We start from the raw sequence: 17,381 nt of genomic DNA on the forward strand, positions 1-17,381 counted from the left end.
TCATGCCTTGGCAGTGGGGTGCCCCCAAAGGCTGCTGCCCAATCCCTGGCTGCTCCCTCCCTCAGGGGGGAGGGGGAAGAGAGGGTGGGGGGCACAAGGAAACAAGACAGGGCAGGAAGCCCAGGCAGGCGGCGGGCACTCTGGGCCAGGCACAAACAGCCAACACAGGAAACCACAGCCCACCCCCGCCCACCCCACCCGCCCAAAGCTCTGGGAGAGAGGAGCTGCCAAGAGCCTGGTACCCCCAACTGGGGCAAGGGCCCAGGGTTAGCCCAGGGCAAGGCAAGAGCCAGGAGTTCTTCAGTCCTCTCTCTGCCCCGACCCTACCTGGGGAGGGGGAGAGGAAGCCAGGCTGGCAGGGATGGTGCTGCCTCTTTAAATCCACCGAAATCCTGAGCTAGGCCCAACCCAGCTCTGGTTTCACAGGAAGGAAAGGAGCTCAGGAGCCAGTAGGGCAGGCGGTGGTGGCTGGAATTAGCCCCACCGGCCCAAATATATCTGGTCTCTGCCTGCCACCCCACTGGCACTTCCTGCCCCCTGGCACCTGCACCCCAGTGGGGGTGGGAGAGGGTCTAGGTGCTACACCCTACCCAGTGGGAGGCCCCAACTTCTGGAGTTGCCTTGTTCCTGAGTTCACGTAGGTGGAAGGTGACTTCCCAAAGCCTGGGCTTCCCAAAGAGAGGAATGGACAGGGTAGCTCCCCATGGGCCCTCACCTGGCCTGTCCTCCAAGGGGTTAATCTGGCCCCTGTTTGGGGGGGTGGGTAGGGGTGGCCTAGGAACCTCCTCCAAACTGCCTGGCGGCTGGGAACAATGGGGCCATTGTGGGAGGACTGGAGTGCGGGCAGACCGCTGGCACAGCCAGCCAGCGCACCACCGCGGGGCGGGACCTCACCCAACGCCCGCCCGCCGCTCTGCTCTCTCCCCCAGGTACTGCCAGCGGCAGAGACATCGCCCCCGGGGCCCTCCTCTCGCCTGCCCAGCCCAACCCTGGCACCAGAGGCACCTGGAGGGCCCTCAAGCTCTGCCCACGTTGACATCCAGACTGCCATGACCCTACAGGAAGCAGGAGCATGTGGGCCAGGACGGGTGGGGGTGGGGGTGGGGACTGCCGAGACAGGATGTATGCCTGTGATCCTCCTGCAGGGAAGACAGGAAGGCCAAACGGGGTTTCTGGTGTCAGTCCTGGCACCCTCCAGCAAGAAGGGCTTAGGGGATTGTGAGACCAGTGACATGCAGGGTCCCCTGCCCCCAGGCCTCCTTTCCCACGCTCATTCCATAAACCTGCTCCCTGAGGAGCTCCTGCCCCAGCAGCCTCGCCTTCTGGGGGTGGGACACCAGGGCGGGCGGTGTGAGTGATGGAGTGCAGGAGGGCTGGGTTTGCAGTCAGGCAGACAAGGTGCCAATCACATCCCTCCCTGTCTGAGCTATGGGACTTGTTCCTCTGAGCCTGTCTCCTCATCTTCAAAGTGAGGATAAACGTACAGGGTACAGGGCGAGATACTACTAGTGAAACTATCTAAAACAGAATGCCTATGACATAATCAGCCCTCAAGAAACTGCTTCTGGGGACGCCTGGGTGGCTCAGTCGGTGAAGTGGCCGACTCTTGATTTCAACTCAGGTCATGATCTCAGGGTCCTGGCATTGAGCCCTACCCCCCTGGGGCTCTGCACTCAGCGGGGAGTCTGCTTGAGAATTCTCTCTCCCCCTCTGCCCCTCCCTGCTGCTCACATTCTGTCTCTCTGTCACACAAATAAATCTTTTAAAAATTTATTAAAAAAAAAAAAAAAAAGAGGGCAGCCTTAGTGGCGCAGCGGTTTGGCGCCGCCTGCAGTCTGGGGTGTGATCCTGGAGACCTGGGATCGAGTCCCACATCGGGTTCCCTGCATGGAGCCTACTTCTCCCTCTGCCTGTGTCTCTGCCTCTCTGTGTGTGTGTGTGTGTGTCTATGAATAAATAAATAAAATCTTTAAAAAAAATAAATAAAAATAAAAAAATAAAAATAAAAATAAAATGAAACCACCTCTGGCCATGATGTCCCCTTCTTCACCCCCTGCAAGGCACCCAGATATGTGGGCATTTGCCCTTGGAATATCCAAGGGAATGAGGCCCACAGATGTCATGTAAGTGGTACCAAGTACAAAGGCTTGGCTCTTCCTCTGCCCTCCTGGAAGAGGTCAGCTCCCTCAGCTAGCACTCCCCTGGGCATCACTAGGTTTACTGACATACACTAGAACCCAGAGTGTGAACCCAGAAAGTGGTTATTCCCTCTCTTAGTCTCAGGTGTGTGTCTCAGAACCTCAGGAGGCAAGGAAAAGAAGGTTCCCCCCAGCCAGGCCGCCCTCTCCCTGTCTGACCCCTGGGCTAGAAGAAGCTGGAGTCTACTTTCTTGCCATGCACGTCCTTCCAGAGTGAAGGATCTGAGAGGTCAAGAGGAGCAACTGGCATAGGAAGTTCTAGAAAGCAGGGGTCCGGGGAGAAGACCTGTCCTCTTCTCAACTGCAGAGGGCTATCCCTCTCGGGGTGGCTCTGCAAGCCCCAAAAGGGTTAACAAGGCCCTAAAAATAACCTGCTCCCAGCAGGACCCTCCAGCCATCTGTTCCCATTTTCTCCTGTTCACATTGGAACATCTGAAACCAGCCCCAGAGCCCCAGCCCGATCCCAAAAATAGCCCCAGCCTGCCCAAGGAACAGGCCCCAGGGGCCGGGCATAGGCAGCATGGCCAGCCCAGCAGTGAGGCATGGCCCAGGCCAACTCCGAGCCCTCACTTTCAGACCCATGGAAGGGGAGTGTCTTCTCTGTTCCAGAAGGAGGGGATAGAGCCAGGGGCTCTAGCCCACCCCTCTGGGTAGCAGGCCAGAGAAAGTACCTGCTGGCCAAGCCCAGGTCTCAGACCCAGGAGGCCTGAGATCCCAGGCACCTCTGCCGTATTGTATAATCCACTTTCTCCTGAGATTTTGATACTCACTCCCCAGAAGATCCAAACCACCTGTCTGCAGAGCTCCCCCAGTTGTGGGCACCCCACCCCTGCTGTCCATTCCTGGGTGCCTCATTCAAAAGTTCCCAACCCTCAGCCCATCCACTATCCCCCACCCCCACCCCAGGCCCTTCAGGAGCCCTGCTCACCCGGTGTCACCCCGCATTCACTCTGCCCCAGGGCACACAGGGCACGCAGATGCTGCCCCAGGGCACACAGAACTCTCCCCAGCGCTGCCCACACTTACCATGCAGCCCACAAAAAGAGTCTAATGGCCACTGTGGGTGCTGATCTGACCTCACCCCTCCTCTGGGCCTCAGGATGCCTCCTCCCTGCCCGTTTGTGTGCGGCAGGTGCCAGGCAAGCCCATCTGGGCTTCTATACATATCACAGGCCTGGGCCCTGCTCTGCCACACTCAGGAAAAATGTCCAGGCAGGGCATACAGGGAATCCAGGGGACCCTGAACCCTGGGGCAGGCCTAACAGCTGCCATCCATGTCACAGCTCCACACTGCCACTGTTCTCCCCAAGGAAGGTCCCTGACCCCTGAGGCCAGGAAGGAGAGGAGGCAGCCAGTTAAGCCATTTAAGGACAGAATGTTGCGTTCAGCCTGGTGAAAGAACAGAGCAGCAGGGATGGAATGGTGGGAGGGGTGCTAAAGTTGATCTGAGCCAGCAGCCTGGGGGAGGGAGAGCTGAGCCTGAGAAGCGCTAGCAAACTGGGAGGGACATGTCCTAAGGCCCCCAGGCCCCTCTGTAGGCCTGTGGTTATTTGGTGACCTTGCAACCGTGATGTCGGCCAGCTCCAACAGTGGGGAGACTGAGGCAGTAAGAAAGGGAGTCTGGAAGGGTCTTAGAATCTAGTTTAGAGGACTGGGAAGGTTATCCCCTCACCATACAGTCCTCCCCCCACCATCAGTTCTTCCCTGCCAAAGCGGGGGGGGGGGGGGGGGGCGGGGGGAGCAGGGGAGGGCGGAGGGGTGGTCAGGAGTTCCTGCAGAAAGCGATGACCAGGAACAAGAGGAGGATCTCTAACGCGTACTGAGCATTTACTCCGGAACCCCAGGCTGTCCTGAATGCTACACATGCACGATCTAATTTAATCCTCAAATGGCTCTACCCAGAAGTACTTTTATGATCCCCACTTTAAGGCACAGGGAGTTAAGGAACTTGCCTAAGGTACACAGTCCAGAATTAGAAGAATTGGGATTTGAACCCAGACATGCCAGCAATCGGGTTCTTAACCATTTTTGCAAGACCAGTTCACCCTGTATCAGCCCTCTGTGCTCTGACGAGAGGATGGGCGCCCCTCATTCGTTCTACACACGCTCCCTCCAGGCCCCACATGCCCCAGGTCCTGGCCAGGCCGAGGCCGTAGTTCTTGCCCGGGGAAGAGATCAAAGAGAGGGCACCATTCCCCACCCCTTCAGCACAGGTGCCCAGAGAGCAAAGTTCTCCAGGGCCCCCAGTCCTACCCACCCCTAATCCGCTACGTCCTCGCCCATCCTGGTCCCTAATAGTCGGAAGGGAGCCAAGCAAGTTACCATGACAACAACACAGGGCCCCTGCTGAGAGAGGCCGGTAGGCTGGAGAGGAGTCGCCGCTCGCTCTCCAGGTGGGGGTCAAAGGTCAAGTGGGACTCAATCGCCAAGGGTGGAGTCCAAGCCTTGTCCCCACACCTGTGTGGCCACACCTGTCACTGCTCCCCACTTTTTTCATTGCCTGTGCTGGAAGCAGGACCACTTCCTCCCAGTCCCGGAGGGGTGGTGGCCTCCAGCCAGGGAAGGAGTTGGCGGGGAGGGGATTAGAAGCCCCTCCCTCCTGAGGACCCTGTAAGAGACGTGCCTCCTCCCTGTCCCCAGCCTTCTGCAGCCTTTCTAGTCAGCCCAGGAGCCTACAGGCGTGTTTGTTGTGAATTCAGGGAGTTGTTGCTAAGTAAGGAAGGAGGGGAGGGAGGGAAAGAGGGGGGTGGCAGGAGGGAGAGAGCCTCCGTGTGTGTGTGTGTGTGTGTGTGTGTGTGTGTGTGTGTGTGTGTGTGTCTAGAGACCAGGGCCGAAACCACATCACCGTGGCTGGTAGCCACCCTGGCTTTGACTCAGCCAGGCTGAGGCCAAAGCCAGGACAGAGCGGGGCAAGTACTTGGGATGACCAGGAAACCGTACCTTGCCCTCCAGGGGTGATTGGGCAGGAACTCCCCACCTCCCCGCCAGGAAAGGATCCAGCTAAGAGAAGGCCTGGGGCTTTCACTGGGGTGGCACTTTAACCCTTCCTGCCCACCCCCACCTCCCAGGCCTCAGGTTGTGAGGCTATGTTCGGTCCTGGGGGGGGGGGGGGGCAGGAGGATGAAAGGAGAAGTGGGGGCACAAAGCCAGGAGGAGGGCGCCCCGGACAAAAAGCCAAGCAGGACACTGGCAGACAAGAAAGCAGCGAGGAGGCTGTGGGGGGCACACGCAAGCACACGGAGCTCTCACCTCAGGAGGAACGTGTGCCGGGCTCAGGCTCAAGGGTGTGGTCTGGGAAGGGGGCTCCCTGTGGAGAGAGGGTCACAGCTGGAAGCCCCAAGCCAGCAATCTAGGCCCCTGCTCCTCCCAGAACCCCAGCCCCTCCCCCAACATGTATACCACATACACGTGTACACACACACACACACACACACACACACACACACACACACAGCCTGCAGCTCCAGGAAGTCTCTGAGCTACTCGGACACCACCGCCCCCCACCACCACCACCACCACTCCAGGACTTCTGTGGATTGGCTGGGAGCCAGGCCTGACCCAGCTGCTGCACCACACCGCTCCCCCTCCCTCTCCTGGAAGCAGGAAAGGAGAAGGCACTGGAAGATGCCTTTGAGAGAGGCGGGGCCGATGACTCCCATGACCTGGCCTGAGGTCCTGGGGGAAGGGTTGGATGGGGAGACCTGAGGACCCTGGTTTTCAGGGCCAGCCAACCCCAGGGTTATCCTACGTCAGGGAAAAGAATGGTGCCTGTGTGGTCCCTTTGGCTACACCCCTTGTCCCCTGAAGACACAAGGTCCCCACCAGCCTGGTTGGGAGGGCCAGGGGCAAGAGAGTCTGGCTAAGCAGTTCAGTAGGAGGGGGGCTGGGTGAAGCTCCCACAAGCAGGCGGGAGGGAGTCTGGTGGCTGGGCTCAGTTTGTACTGGGGGTCAAAGGGGAGTTCTTTTCCGAAGAATTCTGGGAGAGACGCCAACTAGAGCAAGCTGCTAACCACCCCTCCCTCTCTCTCTCACTGCACTGGGGGCAGGGGGGGCTGTCCCTGCCAACCAGACTTAACCCTGTCCAGCCTGTGTTGCTCCCTGGCCCAGGATGGGGGGAGTTGGGTAGGAGACCTCCAGCTGGGCTTCCAGTTCAAGGGGGCAAGTACAGGGCGTCTGCCAGAATGAGGCTGGTCCCCAGAGCCCCCTCTGGTAGCGCCCTGCCCTGCCACCACCTAGGTGACTTCTGGGCTCATCTCCTGAAGGTGTCTGCAGTGACGTGTGTGTGCGTGTCTCAGAGACAGAGATTGAGAAACAAACTGAAAATTCCTTGCCAAAGCCCTCCCCTTGCTGGGTCACTGAGCACTGTACCAACCTGTGCCTCTACCCCTCCCCTCCTCCCACTGTGTCCTGGGACCAGAGGCTATGACTGGGGGTAGGGGGAAGGGACAGCTTATCCTCTGCCTACCTCCTGCTGCTGTCTGCATAGGCCCCCAACTCCTACAAACAGCCCCTGCTCTGGCCCTCTTCCTCCTCACTGATCTGACATAAGGGCTTCTAGAGGAAAGCATTCAACTATAGCCTGAGATCCTAGGATGGGAAACTGAGTCATAGTGAGATTATCAGGGGTTCCAGTGCCAGAGTCCTGTGCTAATGTTAACTCTATCACCACCCTTACTCTGACAAAAAAAAAAAAAAAAAAAAAAAGCCCCCACCCTTGACATTGTCCCCCACTGTAGAACACTAACTACAGAGTGAAATTAAACATGAAGGACTTCCCAGGATCCAGGCTACAACAGCAGCTGGCCCCACCCCAAATGCCCATATTTCTGGGGTAGGACATCACTCCCTTAGGATACTGGCCCCCTCTGTCTTCTGTGAAGGTTGGAAATGAATGTTTTGCCTTCTTTCGCTGTCTGCCCCCAGCTAGAGAAGTCAACTTTCCTGAATCTTCAATTAGCCACCAAGCTCCCTGGTCTGATGTGGCTAGCTGTTCCTCATCCCCAGTGAGGCGAGTGACTGGGGGAAGGGTGAACTCCCTTTCCTAGCCCTTTCCCTTAGGGCACTAGGCCTCCCAGTGGTTGGCCACCACAGTATCATGAGGTCAAGAAGAGGGTATTAGGACCCCTCAAAGGTGCTGGGTGTCCATGAGGGGCAGAGGAAGAGAGCCCAGCCCCAGGGACAGTTTATCCCAAAGTCTTTCCACTCCACTGCTTTCTCTCCAAGGACCATGGAACTGCCAGAAGCCTTGGCCCCACTCCAGGAAACCTCCCTATCAAGGGACAGAGGATTCCATGTCCCAGGTTGCTGTGGGGAGACCTGTGACTACACACCCCAGACATGTTCAAGGGGAGGAAGAGAGAAGTAGGAACAGAAGTAGAGTGCACACATGTACACATACACATACACACACACACGCACACACGCACATAAACTCATCCAAGAGACACGACCCTAGGCATACACACTCCTCAGAGACACTCCCTGGGCCGTGCACCTGAGACAGACACGATTCCCAAAGATACACATCCAAGATATCTATCTCCCCCAAATAACCCCAAACTCCCTGAAAATGGTTCAAGACACATAGAGGCTGTCATAGTCCTAGAGAAGGAGGAGAGCTCAAGATCCACAAAAGACATCGGCCAGTCACACAGAACTGCTGACAGACAGATCCACCCACACTGGGATACGCACACACACTGGCTCGCGCGCCCGCGCTTGCACGCACACACGCGCGCACACACACAGACACACATATACACAGAGTAGTATGCACGTGGCTAAGCGCTAGCACTCAAACTCACACACACACACGGACCCTGGCAAGGCACAGCGTGAGGTCAGATTAGAGGACTAAGTTCTGGGCTGGTGGGGAGGAGGGGAGGCTGAGTGGGGTGGAGAAGAACTCAGGGATTTCAAAACAATCTTGGTTTCGAAATGCTGGAAATGCTGGATTCAGGGCCATTCCCAGTTGAGGCTGGGGGTGGAGAGGAAGGGGGAGGGGAAGACGGGCCAGCAGCCCTTTGGAGGAGGAGTTGGCCAGTGGGAATCCCAGCCCCCCAGAGAGGGGAGCCTAGAAGGGACACCAAGGTTAGGAGGGGGCAGGTAGTCTGGGGCCGAGCGGGAAGGGCCCTGGGTGGAAAGGAGGCGAAGAAGGAGAAGACTCGGCTTTGGCCACAGACTTCTGAAAAAGTGACAAGGGAGGGGAGGCCGCCCTTCCCCGCAGGAGTGAGAGGAAGAAGGAAGCAGCCTGCGCCCGCTTCCCCCATTAGTGGGCGGTGGTCAACACCTTCTCTACAGAGCAGCACCCCGGCTAGCAGAGCCCCAGGGGCCCAGAGCTAAGAGACTAGGGTCTGCAGGGCTCAGAGATCCTCCATAGGACTCAAGACTCGCCAAACTCAGAGCAGGGTGGGAGACAGCACCCCGGGAACCAGGAGCTTCCCTCTTCTTCATGGGGAGGGGGGGCCTTTGGGGAGACTGAGGCAGGGCAGCATACCCCAACACCCAGGAAGTCGCCCCCTCCCCCCCAGGGCTCCCAGGGCAGCAGAACGCCCTTACTGCCCCTCCCCCGACCTCCAGGGAAAGTCGGCGGTTCTCTCCCAGGGAGGGGAGGTCAGGCCAGGCTGGGGGTGGGGCTCTGGAGGCCAGGCCCTGGCACCCAGCAGAGGAAATTCCAGGCTGTAACTCCAGGCTGCCTTTAGGGCCGCCCATCTGAGCACCTCAGGAGCCCTAGTACGGGGCCTCCTCACCATGCCCCTCAGCTCCTAGCCACTGGCTACCCAGCCCTCCAGCTGGCCCCAGCCCAGCTCTGGGAGTCAGGGAACAGGACCTGGGGAAACTTAGCACTCTCTGGATGAGCCTCTACCAGACCCATCCTGGCCCCTCGGCCATGGCCACAAGGAGCCTCCTTCTCCCAGATCCCTAGGGGCAGCCCCAACAGGGTGGCTATGGTGGGCAGCTGCCAGGGCTGGCAGGCAGGGGCACAGATGCCAAGCTCCAGCAGCCAGGCGCTCAACAGGTTGAGCCAGTCCCTGGAACAGCCGGCCCCACCCCAGGGAGAGCGGGCCTGGCAGAGGCTCCCTGCCCGCGGCACCCAGCCTGTACCCGCTTGGCTCCCACGGCTGCCCACTTTCCCACGGTGCCATCCCCCCCTGCCCCCTCCTCCTGGGTCAGCACCCGGGCAGTGCCCAGGGCTTCTGGCACAGGGAAGGGATGTCATTTCCCTATCACCCCTGGGTCCCCAGGCTCTTGGGGTGCCTCACTACCAGCAACCAAAGAACCCCCAGGAAGAATAAATATGGCATCAGGACAATAACCCCAAGGTGCTCCCCATGTCCTTGCAGGCTTTTCCCGTCCCGGGAAGACTGGACACTCAGACACCCTGGCTCCCCGCAGCTGCCCTGTCCCCTGGGTACTGGGGCGGACGTTCAGCCTGTGGCGCCAGAGGCAGTGTGGGGGTGCCCCCAGCTCTGGTTCTTAGACTCCCCGGAGGAGGGGCTATAGACCTGGGGGAGGGCTGGCTCCTTCCATTCTTGCCAGAGCTGCTGCTACCTGCAGCCCTGGCCCTTTCCTGCCACCTCACTCCCGGGCCACTCAGAGCTCCATCCCAGCTGCTCCCCAGCAGGCAGGCAGGCAGGCATCCCCCCTTTGCAGGCATCTCCTTTCATCTAAAGCAGGTGCCAGGCATTCCAGCCCTTGTTGAGTTGACACTGCCACCCATTAGGCCTCTGCCCAGAAGGCTACTGCCCTGCTTGTTTAGGGAAGTTGAGTCCCCAGCCCACGGCTCCTGTTTAACCCGGGTACCTAGAAGCTGGGGGCAGGAACTATCCAGACAGAGGCACGGGGTGCCCAGCACAGGTTCAATAAGCAAGTTCACGAGGCCCCTCATTACCACTGCTGTGCTAGTCCCAGATTTCTGTGGACCACCAATCCCTTCTCCAGGATTCTGTAATCTCTTCCCGCCTTGACCCTCAACCCCGGTAATTAGAGACTCATTTTGAACCTCCACATGGACCTCCAGAACCCATCTCCAGCCACGGGGCCCCTGCTATCCCAAGCACAAGAGTTGCCCTGGATGGATGATTATAGGCATTCTACCCCTAACCAGCACCCTTTCAAACATTAAACCTCACCCCCCCCCCCCCCCCCCCCGATCCACCCCTAATCAGGAGCAACACAGGTAATCAGAGAACCTCTAGAAGGAGGTGGCTAGAACCTGGCCTTCCATGCCTGGTTCTCCAAGGCCAAGGAGCCTGATCACCTAGGGGAAGCAGCACCTTCCCTCCCTACCAGACTTTCCTTACCCCTCACCTTCCTGGCCCATTCTCACTGCTTCCTGAGTCCTGAGGCTTCTATCTGCAGGCGCCTCACAGATGACACCAGAAAAACAGGGCCTGATCATGCTCTTCCCCTGGGGCCATGAAGTCGTGGCCCTGACCAGAGAGAGCAAGACCTTGCTGGGGAGCAGCAGAAAAGCCAGGCCCCCCAGAAGTGGCTGCTCTCTGGAGAGACTGAGGAGTGGAAGCCCAACCACCCTGGAGCTTGTACTCAGAGAGCTGCCTAGAGGCATCAGTAGGATTCCAGCAGACACTGTGAAGACAGCTTTCCTAGGTAAAACAGGAAACCAAGGCCAAAGATCAAGCTGGCCTCAAGCCCCTATCCCAAGGCTCAGCCACAAGCCCAGCTCACCTCTCCCAGAGCGACACTTGCCCTCCCTGCTGCAGAGCACGCACCCCCCCCACCCCAGACACAGACACACACCCCAAGCAGCAGACAGACTCAAGGAGGAGGGAGGAGGGGGGTGTCAGAAAAACCCGGAAGGAAGGAGGCTGGACAGACAGACAGAAGCAGATCCTGGCTTCACTGCTCCAGAGAGACACCCTCCAGACTCCCAGACTGCGAGGGACACACTCCTTCTCGGCAACCCAGAGGGAGAAGGGGAGAGTAGACTTCAGTGTCTCCTGAAACCAAATTCCAGCAGCCCAGGGACAGGACATTCCCCAGGCAAGCAAGAAGCCTGAAGCCTCACTTCTCTTCCCCATATTCCTCCCCCAAGGGCTCCCCCAAACCGAGGCAGGGGGAGCCTCCCCTTAGCAGTGCAGGGACACCTCCAAGGAACTGTGTGACTGCCCCACCCCCCAGCCAAGCCCACACCACTGAGAATCCTTGGCCGGGGAGACTCCTCCAGTCGCAGCCCCTGCTGCTCCCAGGCACTGCCTGGGGCCAGAGGGTAACCCCAGCAAGCCCCCCTCCTCATGCACTTCCTTCTGGAGGCTCCCAGTAGCCAGGGGAGGAGTGCCGGGGTGCTGAGACCCAAGGGGCTGGTGAGCCGGGGAGGGGGACTACATCTCCCAGAAGCCCCCAGGGCAAGGTTGCTGCTCCAGCTGGCCCAAGGCCGGCCTTGTTCTCTGCGCTAGGGTGGCAGGGTCCCCCGGCTGCCCCTAAGCCCTCCCCCCTGAGCCCCGGGGCTGCCAACCTGATCGCGGCCCCGAGAGCAGCCACCACTCACCCTGGGGGCGTCCCCCACCCCTCCAACAGCCTGGGGGCGCGTGCCAGAGGGCAACAGACAATTAGACTGGGTTCCCCCCTCCCCAGTTCAAACTGGATCTCCCTCCTCGCGCCGCTGCCTGCCTGGCATGACTTTCGCCCTCGGCCCCAGCCCAGCCCTCACCTCGCGCGGGTCGGGGGTCCTCACGCCAGGCCGGAGCTGGACGCCATGACCGGGTCAGGGTCGGTGACTGGATGGGGTCCTCCGGCTTGCCAGTTGGAGGTGCGGAGGGGGGCGGGCAGGCGGTGATCTTTTGATCCTGGACGCCTCGATCTCAACACCAGCCCGGCCCGGGAGAGGGCATCCGGGGGTCGCTGGGCGCCTGGGTTCCTGCCTCCCAACCGCCGAGCATGGTCGTGGGCGCCGGACAGCGGCGGGAGAGCGTGCACGCCGCCCGGCCCGGGGCTCGGGGCTCGGGGCTCGGGGCTCGGGGCTGGGGGCTCGGCCCCGACCCTCACGGCTCCGGCTCCGGCTCCTGCTCCTGCTCCTCCTCCCTTCCTTCCTTCCTTCCTTCCTTCCTTCCTCGCTTCCTTCCTTCCTTCCTCCCTTCCTTCGCCTCCTCCTTTCACTTTCCCGAGGCCCGCGGGGACGGCGGCGCGGGGCGGGGAGGGGGCTGTCTGGGCGCTTATTGTTGGTCGGACGCCGAGGGTCCGGGTCGCAGCCCCCGGGCGGCGCGGCGCCGGGGGACCCAGGCGTGCGGGCGTCCGGCCGGCTGGCTCCGGGCGGCGGCGGTGGTGCAGCGGCCCCGGCTCCGGGGCATGTCCGGCCACTGGCTCTGCCGCGCGCCGCCGCCTCCCCGGGCTCCCCTGCGCTGCCGGAGCCTCGCTCGCCCCTCCACTCGGCTCCGCTCCCCAGCCTGAATAAGCATCGGGGCTCTCTGGCTGCCTCCTTCTGCCTTCATACCAGAGCCCGGAGAGGCCCCTGTCAAAATAAGAGCTCCCCCATCTCGCTCGCCTCCTCGCCCAACCCGGCTCCCCCAGCCTCCCAGTGGTCTGACTCGGTAAGGCGCCGGCCGGCTAGCGGGAGGCAGGTTGGCCCGCGGGCGGGGAGGGGGCTTCTGTCTCTCTCCTCCCCGCTCCGAGGGCCGGGCCAGAGGCGCGCCGGCAGCATCCAGGCTGCAGAGAGGTTTCACAAACTACCCTCCGGTCTACACCGATTGGAAGGGGTGGGGGTTACCTGGACTCCCCTTCACCCCCCCCCCCCCACACACACACACTACTGGGTCCCCTTTTCACTGTGCCCACCCACATTCATGATGCACTGAGCATCTCTTTATCCATCTCTCTTTTCCTAGTGGACCAGGAGGCCCTTGAGGGCATAGACTGAATTTTTTCACCTCAATCCTTAGCACAAACTGGATGCTAAGAAAATGTATAAGTAAAACCTTTGTCTTCTCAAAAGAACTCCTAACCTCAAAGTGCTGCACGTGCACACGTGCACACATACACACACACAGCCAAGACCTATAGGGGGATAGATGCGACGAAAAAGATATTGTAAAGTGCTTTCAAAAATCGAGTCACAAATGTTATTTCAGTGTTTACCACAAACCTGTGAGAAAAATGATATGGCCCCATTACACTGGTGGGAAACTGAGCCTTACAGTAGTGAAGGACCTCCTCAGGGTTACATGGCTAGAAAGTGGTAAGCCCAGGAGAATTTGGAACTCCTTATGCCAGGACACTTTCCCTATAATCCACTGCTCCCACCCCAAATTAATGCTGACAAGTATCAAGACAGCTTCAGGAAAGAAGAGGACTAACAAGACTGTTTGCTCCTGATATGTGGTTCCACTGCCCTCTTCCCTGCCCCTCCTGGGTCCCCGGATAGTCCTCACCCTCTCTTCTGACTACCTATTATGCCTCTGCCAACCAACAGAGGACCTACTTGTATGTTTTGTTTCATATATATATACATTCTCATATTTCATATATATATATATATATATATATGTTTGGTTGTCCCAAACGGTTCCTGAGGGCCCAGCCCATGCTTCCTATGCCTCTCTATTCTCCACAGCATTCAAGTGCTGGGTTCATAGTAGGGCTTCTGTAAATACTCACTTGCTGGGGGAAAACAACGGCAACAAAAAACACAAAAACAAAACAAACCCTCACTTGATGGGTTGATCATGCCAGCAGCAGCTGGACACTGGACAAGGTCTGAGCAGGTACAGGGGGAGATGCAGGACAAACCCTGAAAAAAAGATCACATGATAACCCCTGTGTGTGTGTGTCTAGTATCAGTTCACAAAGCATCTTCATATATATTGTATCTAGATCATGTTTTGATCCAGTCAGCAAAACTTCCCCCCAATGCCAAACACCAAGCCCCGTTAGGGGTTGAACCATCACAACCTCATGAAGTAGGGATTCTCACTTAAAGGAAAACTGAAGCCCAGAGAAGCTGAGTGCTAGTGTGAAAGATCCTAGAGCCTAGTACCTGACCCATGGCAAGCAGGGTTTAATTTTCTCTTTCTTTCCAGGGTCCAGAGGCTATAGTACAGCCAGCCAGAAGGCAGAAAGGGCCATTTCTCAAACAGGATGCTTGTTAGGAGAAGGGTCCACCCCATATATGTGGATCAGTCTCCCGCTACATACATGACAAATCACATGGGCATGTTATGATCCTTTGGCACAACCCCCGGTTCACAGGAGATCCAGAAAACAACGCTTGCAGGAGATGAGTGATGGCTGTGTTGCAAAAGGTCTGTTAAATGTGGAACGCAGTTAAGTTCAAGCGTACTTGGCATGTCCCGTGGAGCAGCCATGTAGAGCGCTCCCCTGGGTGGGGCTGTGACTCATTCGCCCAGCGTAGGTTCCAGGTTGGGATGCGGAGCTGGGCTCCGGGCAGCCACGAGTTCTGGGTGGAACCCTGGAGCGAGCGAGGAGAGCCGGAGAGGGGCTGGCGGCCCAGTGCTGGAATCGAGCGGCTCCCTCTACTGGCGAACTCGAGGAATCGCCGGGTGTTCCCGTGCATCTGTGTGTCACTGTGTCACGAGGAGTGTCACAGGTGTGTCAGCGAGTGTCAGTGGAAGTACCGGCGTGGGTATGGGTGTGTGAGGGTGCCGGCGCCACGCGGGCCTGTCTCTGGAGCCACAGAGTGTGCACACACAACCACATCATGTAATACAATTCACTTTGGGGCTGGAGGCAGGGGGGTGCGGGGTGGAGGGGCGCGGCGCTAGGGCCGCTGATTATCTGAGATTACTTCGCGAGGTGATCGGGACAAGAGGATCCTCCAGCTGGGACTCCTCACTAACCTCCCGCAGGTGGGAGGGGTTCAGGAAGGGACTCTAATCCCCTAAAGCAACGAAGGACCCAAGAAAGGGTTAACTTCGAGCCCTACAGTGACTTCAATCATTGGCTCAGAGCACCGTCAGTCAGCGTCCTGGGGGCGGGGTTTTCGGGGCCGCCTTCGGACAGCCCAGGGCCCCTCACTTGCCCCTCGACCCCCACATCATTTCACTCCCGGGCTGCGCCCACACCCCCATCTTGGTGGAGACCCCTTCCTGGGCCTGGAGGAGGAGCGGATGCGGGCATCCTGGCTTCTGCACTCACTCCAGCTGCCTGGCTTCCTGATAGATGGTGATTATTATATAATAGACCTGCTGGACAGAACCGTGCCAGCGCTCGGAACACTTTGCCCCCTCCTCGAAGCGTGCCCCGAGGCCTGGCACCGGCCGCCCAGAGTCGGCTGCCCGGCTCTGCCGGCGCCCCCGGCACCAGCTCCCTCCCGGGGCGGGAGAGCCCCCTGAGCCACCTTCCCGGGTGGACCTGGGGCCACGTCTTGCGATGGGGCGGGCGCCAGGCTGCGAGTCGGGCGGGCGCCCGGCAGGTCTCAGTGTCGGCCTGCGGAGTTTGCCTTTCCCAGCGCCTCGCCGGGAATCGGGGACCCACCTGGCCCCTCCAACCTGAACTTGGAACTTGGGAGCCAATAGAGGTGGGGCTAGGGGGCGCAGGGGCCAGGATCGGAACGGGAAAGAAGTTTGGGAGAGGTGCGGGGGGTGGGGGGGCAGGAAAAAGGAGGCTGGGAGAGGGGGCCGGCGGGGGCAGTGGGGGAGGGACTCTTATCCTGACAGGGCTCCCGCCTTCCCCGACTGGAGGGTTTGGAAAAACTGAGCAGGCAGCCAAGGCTTGGCTGGAAATCCTGCAGCCCACCCTCCTGGGGACACAAAGCTGGAGGGCGGAGGCTGGGCGGGGGAAGGGAGCACGACCCCGGGGAGGGCAGGGCCTCTTTTGGGGCTGGGGGCCCAGGGGCCAGGTCCCTGGGGAGGGGGTTCCTGGCGCTGTCTCCCTGCAGTCTGCTTCCCCCTTCTTCTCTCCCCCCCTCCTCCTCTCCCCCCTCCTCCCCCTCCCCGGCTCCAGTCTTGCAGATTGCGGGCAGACTTAACTCCTTGCGCGCCAGCCGCGTAGACTCCGAGCTGGGGACGCCGGGAGGGAGGGAAGGAGGGAGGGACTCCGGACCCCGCTGCCACCACGGTTTAACACCTTGTGGCCCGGAACGCAGTCTCGGGATCGGGGCTGCTCGGAGCCCCGGGAGGCTGCCGGGTGCTGGAGGACAGACGCCACAAAACCTGGCACCTGAGAGCTGCGTGATCCGGTCCATCCTGCTGCCAGATCTTAATTGTCTCCCCTCCCGCCACCGCAGTCCCCCGCGTCCCTCCCTCCGCTCTTTGATCCCCGCGCCCCCGCCGCCCGGCCCCACTGGTCGCTACACGGTCTCTGCCAGAGACCGAAGGCTGCGGAGAACCCGGAAGTCTGGCTTCCGCGGCTGCCCCACCTTCTCCGTACCGCCCGCGAGGCCCAGCGCAGGTGACCGCAGCCCCGGTGCCCCTGGCCTCCGGGGGGCTCCACCTTTCCGCGGAGACAGCTCCGCCACGGAGGCAGGGGGTGCCAGCCTCCAACAGCTCCGGCCGGGACGAGGGCCCGAGGAACTGGAAACCCTGACGTCGCCTCCACCCTGGCGCCCCTTGCTTGGGCACCACCCCCTCCGCCATCAGATCGGCCTTCCGATTCTATGAATGACTCTGCCTGAGGGAAGCCGCCCAGGCTGGGCAGGAAGGGGTTAACGGGGCTCCCCGGCTCCGTGTGGGAGCCAGGTGAGGCACCGCCCCTCTTGGCCTCCAGGTGTGTGTGGGTGGGGAGGGGCAGGGACCCTGACCTAAGGGCTGCTTTTTGTGTGCCCCCTGGTGGCTAGATGTGGCCTAGCAGGTGCTGGCACGGGCTGTGCTCAGGTGGGGTTGGGTGGAAGGAGGGCTTCGGAGACAGCTGGAGTGCTCCTCCCGGAGGAATAGCACTTCCGGAGGTAAAGAAGCCTCTGAGGAGGCGCCTGGAAGGAGGCAGAGATGGGGAGCGCGGAGGGGGAGAAAGGGAAGTGCTCGTGAGCGCCTAGAATCCCTCCAGAGGAGTTCTTGTAGGGGGAGAAACCCAGGGGGCTCTTGGCTGGAGGGGAGGGAAGCTTTGTCCTGCTCAGGGCTGAGACCCTTCATCCCCTCCACCGAGAAGCCCTCCCAGGTTATTGGAGGTCATGCTCTTGCAAGCTTCCTTCCTCCTTCTTAAGTTTTCCTTTCAGTTGCCTTATTTCCCTCCCTCTCCCCCTTTCCCATTACCGTCTAAGACTTCCTTCTTCTAGGG

General features: G+C 59.9%; 1 protein-coding gene across 6 annotated transcripts in view; it reads right to left on the bottom strand.

The window, feature by feature from the left end:
• The window catches only part of BCL9L (BCL9 like), a 28,530-nt gene extending 15,875 nt beyond the window's left edge, over positions 1 to 12,655 (bottom strand). The window contains exons 1-2 of one of the 6 annotated variants that reach the window (XM_072822274.1): positions 11,869 to 12,655; positions 5,448 to 5,505 (exon numbers count right to left, since the gene is read on the bottom strand). The gene's annotated coding sequence lies outside the window, so the exon portion shown is untranslated. Of the gene's footprint in view, positions 1 to 3,224; positions 3,480 to 5,447; positions 5,506 to 11,868 lie in introns of those variants that run through there. The other 5 variants (XM_072822279.1, XM_072822281.1, XM_072822275.1 and 2 more) reach the window with 5 other exon arrangements.
• Between the last annotated feature and the right edge of the window lie 4,726 nt (positions 12,656 to 17,381).

Source organism: Canis lupus, chromosome 3 (genome assembly GCF_048164855.1).
Source record: "Canis lupus baileyi chromosome 3, mCanLup2.hap1, whole genome shotgun sequence".
NCBI classification, from domain to species: domain Eukaryota; kingdom Metazoa; phylum Chordata; class Mammalia; order Carnivora; family Canidae; genus Canis; species Canis lupus.